General features: G+C 46.6%; 1 pseudogene; it reads left to right on the top strand.

Moving 5' to 3' along the window:
- Nucleotides 1-7,323, top strand: part of LOC107313628 — a 15,452-nt pseudogene that overhangs the window by 6,985 nt on the left and 1,144 nt on the right.

Here is a 7,323-nt window from a genome sequence, read left to right as displayed (position 1 = left end):
ATAACCAGAAAGAACTATAGGAATGAAACTGTGCAGTTTTGCCACCTGAGAACCAATTACCACTGACAATAAACATGTCAGCAAAGTCCCATTCTTACCAGGCTCCCATGTATGACAGCTATGTTACACTATGAGCACTGGGATAAAATACAGCAACTTCCACACTACAAAATCCAGTGAGTGGTGCAACCCATGCTGTCCCTTGATCATCACCGCAGATATCACAGCACTAACGAGAGCTGCACTTATTTATTTATTAGGAAAAAGATTAATATTTGGATTAATTGCAAACAATTTTTTGGATGTGCCAGCTTGTGGATAGAAGCACACAGATATGTACAGCAATGCTCTGAGAGGGTGGACCGCTGTAAGTTACCAGTAACCATTCAGTGCCCTACGTGCCACAGACCTCTCCCCAGCTTTTGGCACCAATGATATTCAGGTAAACAGAAAAGAACAGTCTCCACTCAAATATCAAATAACAACTGCATGGTGTAGCACTTTGCACTCCTCAAAATTACAACACAACGTGTCTGACAGTCACTTGGGAATACCCATTCACAAAAGCCAGAGACATGCCAGCAAAAAACCTCCATAGCCCTGCAGCAATGCACAGAGGAAAGCCATACAAAGCATTCAGCATGAGCTGAGGACTTGTGTCTGGCTTGAGCACAGAGACACCAGCATGAGGCGGTAGCACCAACTTCGGTGGCACCCGCAAAAAATGCTGCACCAGCTTGGTCTTTTGAAAGCCTGTTGTTTCATCAGCTCATCCAGTCTCTCCACTTCAACAGATCGTGGCCTCGGGGATCTGTCACACAGACGAACATGTTCTAGGAGGTACCTTTGCGGGTGTAGAATTTCCAGTCATCCTAGGCCATGAAGGAGCTGGGATAGTGGAGAGCATTGGAGAAGGAGTGATAAATGAGTGACCTCTGTGAAGACCAGGTAATACCGAGAGCACATGCAACCAGGACTCCAGCTCCAAAAGTACTGTAAGAGACCTGCACAGAATTCAGAATGTCCTCTGGCGCACTAGCCTAGTTTGTCTGACACTGTAACACACTTTCCTCAACCAACATACCCACAAAGTGCTTGAGGCCAAGGCTCCTGAACAGGTTTCTGTGGACAAAGGAGAAAGCTAGTGAAGTTCAAACAAGCAGGTTGCTAGTATCATGAATAGCATCATCTGAGTTACGCCAACAGGATAGCTGAACTTAAGAGGGCACTTAAAACACTGATCTGCTTTATTCCAGGAGATAAAGTCATCCCTTTGGAATCCTAGGCAGTGTGGAGAATGCATTCTCTTCTGCCAAAGAATCCGCGACTCCAAACTACTCTGCCTTGAAATCACAGTGATATTTCTTTCCCACCCTTTTAACCCACAAAATCAACGCTCAGTGTACACATTCTGATATCAACACCGTATTACCTGAAGCAACACATGACACGTTGACTTCCAACAGCTTCAATTGAACCACAAAATTCCTGCTACTCTGACAAGAAACCAGCAGGTTCACTTGCAAAGGGAAACAGATCCACCACTACCTCTGGAACAGCACCTTTGCAGAATACACTGTTGTGCCTGAGTGCACCCTGGCCAAGATAGATGCTGCTGCACCTCTGGACAAAGTCTGTGTGCTGCCTGTGTTTTCCCACAGGATACGGGGCTGCCATCAACACCCGCCACAGGGTTGGTAATTCATGACGTGTCCTGGGAATATTGAATAGTCACAGGCGCCAACATCACAATACATTTTCAGCATTCTCAAAAAAGCAACAGATTAACTTCTCCTACATGCACACAGGAGACCACGCCAGCGCCCTATGTCATGGCATGTAAATATCACGCGGCTCGGCCACCTAGTGAGTCTTATGCCTGGAGGATGATTGGTCCATATTTCCGTTGTCATGGCCTTTCAAGGACAGTGGAAGCGTCGCGACATTTTCATTGCATCGAATATCACCAAGGAAAGATTTGCCAAGGCGACTTAAAGAGTATAAGGGAGCACACGCGAGTGCAATCAACCCTAATAAGACTATCAAAGAAGCCATTCCAGCAGGATAGCTCACGCGAGATGACGCGGATCATGAGGTATGTGGACTACTCGCTTTGAAGTTGTTCGGAAGACATAATTGTTTGTCTTCAGGCAGATACCGAGTTGAATTCTGGTAACGTAGACCTATTTTCTAGCCAACATAACTCGCTAAGCACGCAGAATCACATCAGACTGAATTCGCATCACAGCAACAGATGTATGCCTTTGCGTGCTTGACTGCAGCTTCTAGGCGCATTCTGCTTGGGCCGAAATGTTTTATGACCCGGAGGTAGCGAGAGCATAAGTACAATAGCGCTTACCCAAAGTGCTGGTGTAGAAAACAGCCTCTGTTATTAGGTTACACTAGGGAGTCACCAAACCGGCAAAGGTACTAATATGGCATATTATGAACTGCATAATTCATGCTGCTGTTGCTCTGGCTGTCGCACGCCAGAATTGCGCTGCCATGAACTGGACACTCTTGGCAAATAACTGAACACTGGCGTCTGTGTGTTGTTGGAGTAACGCCTGACTGCTGTTGCAAGTCAGCTCGTCCATTGATTGCCTATTCCTTCTAAGCTCAAGTGGGGACGAGCACTTGTAAAGGTTCTCTGATTGGAGGTAGGAAGCCGGGAAAGCAATTTTAGTCATTTTAATTTTCTCCACTTCATGGAACTCCCCAAATTCAGGCTGGAATAAAAATAACCCATCCAGGAACACACACATAATGCTTATTCAATTGATAATGACAATTTCATTTAAATGGTTTTGCATCAGTCAATGCATCTATCCAGTATCCAATCGCGCAAAAAGAAACTCTACTAGTACTGTTATCCCACTATGCCCATCTTAAATAATTATTATGAAGGATTTCAAGGTTGGACAGCGAACCTCATGAAAAGACATTTCTTGAGGCTGCAGGATGTTAAAAGGCGCACACAGCGAAAAAAGAAAGTCTAAGTGGAAATTCCACATCATGAAATAGTATTCCACACAGAAGAATGGAATCATAAGAACATTCTGAGTGTTTGAAAGGTACATGTAAGGAACAGGCAATGTGTATATAGCAATAATAAATCTGATGGCAGATGATTTATCCAAGCTTGCTGACAGCCACTTTAAAACAGCTCACAACCAACTCGCCCAGGGTCTCTTACCAGAAACATGCATTTTTCCAGTTTATTCCCACTGCATGCATTTCTTCTCCCCATTTCCAGGATGGAAAATGTAGAGACTCTCGTCCTCCAAATTAGTTTGACCAAGGCTACTTGATGAAGAAATTATAACTCCGACTTTGCTGATTGCAACACACGGCTGACGTTTAGCTCATTATGCAACGAGGGATTGCGAATATGCCTCACACGCGGTGCAAAGGCAAAAAGGTGAGATCCTGATTCTGACTAGGCACGAAATGAATGCAGCAGTCAACTTGAAGGTGGGCATCACATCTGTCAATCATGTCCATAACATGCAGTTCCAGTAAGGGCACGGCACTTAGTAACTGCCATGCCTCCATTTTTCCCTGGCTCTCAGCATCGCGGCACTGTGGCTGCTCTTTCTGAAGGTATGCGCGATCAGGGCAGTCTGAATGGCAGGCAACACAGATACCAGCATATTCAGATGCGCCCCTGTGTGGCCCGTTCCCATCCCCATTGCCTTTCATGCAGTAGTACAGACAGAAGCACCAAGATCCTCGTCAAGCTGTGCTGGCTTCTGACAGCGCTCCTGCGCCCATCTCTCGCTGAGAAAAGCAGTATCTATATAATAATAAGGCTGCTACAAACTCTTCCTGGAGAGAGTGAGCTGTGAAAACAATAGGTGCTGATGGTGTCTGACCCTGCAACATGCTTTGCACACTTTCACAACCAAACACCATCAGCAGACTACACTTTTGCACTATTACACATGCGAGCCAGCCTCGATCCACCCATACCCATCTGGCTTGAATGCTGTGATCTGTCTTCCAGACTCCAAAGGACAGAGAGCCGCCACAACTGCTGTCCCCACCCCCCCCCCCCCTCCACATCTTTCCTGCTCTCTGCCAGGATGGCACGCACGGTGTTTCATTCACGATGCCATGTCACTTGCTAGACACAGTCTGTCATAGCCCACTTGAACATTCATTCAACATCTGATTGCTGTCTGCAGTAACTGATCCCGTCTCCAATAAATGTGGATTCGTAGAAAACAAGAGTGGAATATTGTCTCAGCTCTCGGTGGCACCTAAAACGTTTCTGTGGAAGCTAAAAGCAGCTTTTCTCTAACAGCATGACGGGCATGCTAAATCATGAATCTCAGATGAACTCACAAAATGGTTTGATAAAACGCAAGGGCTAGTGGGGATAGAAGGGCCAGAGGAGAGACATTGTTCAAGACATGTGTCCAGATCACATGTCCCGTCTTGAGGTATTCTTCTATTGCATGTATTTTATGGAATATACAGCAGTCTTTCAGGGTGAAGGGTCAAAAAAACAAATTGCAGAACCCAAACTAAAACAAAGAATACGGGAAAAAACGTTACAAAAAAAACTTCTTCAAATCTTCCTGTTCAAGAGCAAGCCAGAATCCATTTTAGCTGTCCTAATACGGCTAAGAGCCCACAGGTTTGAGAACGACCTACGAACAGCAGGTGGGCAGAACTTGATCTCACGGACGCAGCAGATGTTAGGTTTGAACGCAGGGCAGGGCTAGGAGAACAGGCTGCCGCAGCTTGTACTTGCACAAGGGCTGATAACCAACAGTCAGCACTATACAGAGGCCTACAGAGCCGCCAGGGGAACAGGCTCAGCCTGAAGATTTAAAAGGACATCTAAGCAATGCATCCCATGGTCTGGGGAAGCTAGAGAGTGCTCAACTATGACCTTGCAAGTTGGGCTTTGGGGGTGCCTTTTTTCCAATGGCTAAGACACCAATCTCCCACTGCTGACTTCAAAAACATCGTAATGCAATGTTTTAGACAGAGTATATGCTATTTAACGATTGTAATTATTAATTATGACCTTTCACACAAATACTGAGAGTTCCAACTGGGCAGTCGGCTAGGCCAAAAGTTTCCCGTGGCATGACAAGTGGTGTCTAAGGAAGCGAGGAAACCATCACGGTACCACCTCCAACTGCTGCATAAACGCCACTCCTCCCCTCCACTAAAGACTGCTCAGCCGGCCCCGGTTAAAACAGGTCCCCGTATGCCCTGCGCAGGGAAGAAATCCACCTCTCGCCCACTATGCTCATTCTGAAGCTTTCCTCTGCACCTTGGGCAGATGTCAGGCCTCCAGGACTCCCAAGAGGGCATGGGCCTCCTGCCATACACCTGCAGGCAGCATGACGGGTGCAACAGCCTTGCTACCTCGCAGAGGCTTCGCCCCGCAAGATCACGGTCCGGAACGGACAGCGACGGCACCAAGCCTCCATCGCTCTGCCACTGCTGACACCAGCTTCCTCTATCATGACTCTACAATGGCCACTCTGGAAACAGTCAAGGGGTAGCCATTGCTAGCTTCTTTGCACTTCCCCCCACGACCCACTGAGATAAACCTCTGGGATATGGCTCATTCCAGCACACAGCATGAGTCTGTCCAGACCATCCACTTTCCTCTGACTTACGCCTGCTTCTTCACATCAACCTCTCGAGTTACACAAGGCCGTGCTGCGTTCCATATAGGCTGCACGAAACATCAGTATCTCTTGTGAAGGGGCAGTAGCTTAGGCCAGGCATGGGAAGGGGGGGCTTCGGTCACAGCTTATCATATTACTCCTCATCTGGAAACTGAGTAGGGCGTCATTTTGCTATTGAATGCCTGCATGATTGCCAGACTAGCTTTCTGCTCTCACAACTCACCTTCTCCGCTATTGATTGCGCTGTGAAACAGCTTCAGTATCCTTGCCTAGAAGTGCCTCGGTCCTACTCGCTCGCCTACTGGAGATCAGCTTGCAATAGGTTGAGACGAGCAGGATGCATTAAAAGAAACAGGATGCTGACTGGTCATTGAAGAGCACAGGCCAGCGGCTAGAGTTAGTGCGTTTAGATAACTTCCTATGGAGCTGAGCTATTGGAACAGAGTTGACATACAAAAAACAGACCATACAGTTACTTCTATTTTATGCAGTTACCTGCTTTGCTCAGAGGTGCATTGCCTTCTCTACGAAACATGCGCCAACCGCTTCCATTCTCACCCGCAGTGTTACTGCACGATGCAAGAGCTGGCAGTTGCGCTGGGCAGGCGCGGGCAAATCACTCTCTCGTTGAAGGAGATAGAGGTTTGCTACCTCCAAACGAGCACATGAATGTGCGTGTCAGAGTAAAAAAGTCATGTGTTTCTTATTTTTGTATGTTGTTTTGCATGTTTGTTTCTTACTATTCTCACTTTCATTTTGTTCCCCTTCTGGCTGTGGGATATTTTTTTCGGTAGTATTTCTTAGATGTTGGTGCATTGGGAATCATGGGTAGCATCTGAAGCTCAGATCTTCGCTAAGTTTAGTGTGCAGAGAATATAATTGTCTACCTTACCCGCAATTTCCATGAGTCAGTGCTATAGGGGATCCACAGTGTCAAGCTCTGTTCTCTAAAATCCAAATAAGCCACAGAGTATATCGCAAAGCTAGAAGAGAACTCCAGCAATTAAGAATCATTGAATCGCACCTCCTGTCTTTCAACATCGGTCGGGGCGCATGCACCGCTAAATTCTGAAAGATCTCTAGTCTGAGTAACCCCAGTCTTAAATGCTTCTTGAAGCTAGCACCAGCAGAGCTTTACGCTGTGAGAGCCAACCACGCTCTGGGTGACTGTTCCATGTGTGACTACTTGCTGGTGAAGAAGCGCTTTTCGCCTGACACTCATCAAGTCTTACGCATCTGCGCTGGCATTTATTTTTTATATGCTTTTCGATCCTGTTCTTAAAAGAGCTCCCCTGGCATTTTCATTGGGAGGGCGTGGCCACCCTTATCATGCAGAGTCTCAGGTCAGGCCTGCTGCTATTGCATGCCCCTCATTGAGCGAAGGAGTAATCTCATCGCGCAGGCCAGTTAGGTACCATCTATTTAGTATAAACTCATTCTGATGCCCAAGCGCCAATCAGTCCATGATGTTACATCAGAGCTGAAGCTATGTTTCAGTCTAGCTCCATGTTGAATTATTTGGGATCGCAGAAGGAATAAATGTAAGCAAAAGAAGCAACCTGAAAGACTTTGGCTGAAAGCATAAGAAGTGCTACTCTATGGCTAGCAGCTGGAGGGAGGTGAGCTGGGGGGGTTGAGCCAGTGTTCCTAAAGTGAGATTTAATTCATA

This window comes from Coturnix japonica, chromosome 4 (genome assembly GCF_001577835.2).
Source record: "Coturnix japonica isolate 7356 chromosome 4, Coturnix japonica 2.1, whole genome shotgun sequence".
NCBI classification, from domain to species: Eukaryota; Metazoa; Chordata; class Aves; order Galliformes; family Phasianidae; genus Coturnix; species Coturnix japonica.
Note: the sequence above shows the minus strand (reverse complement) of the source record. Positions and strands in the feature narration are given on the sequence as shown.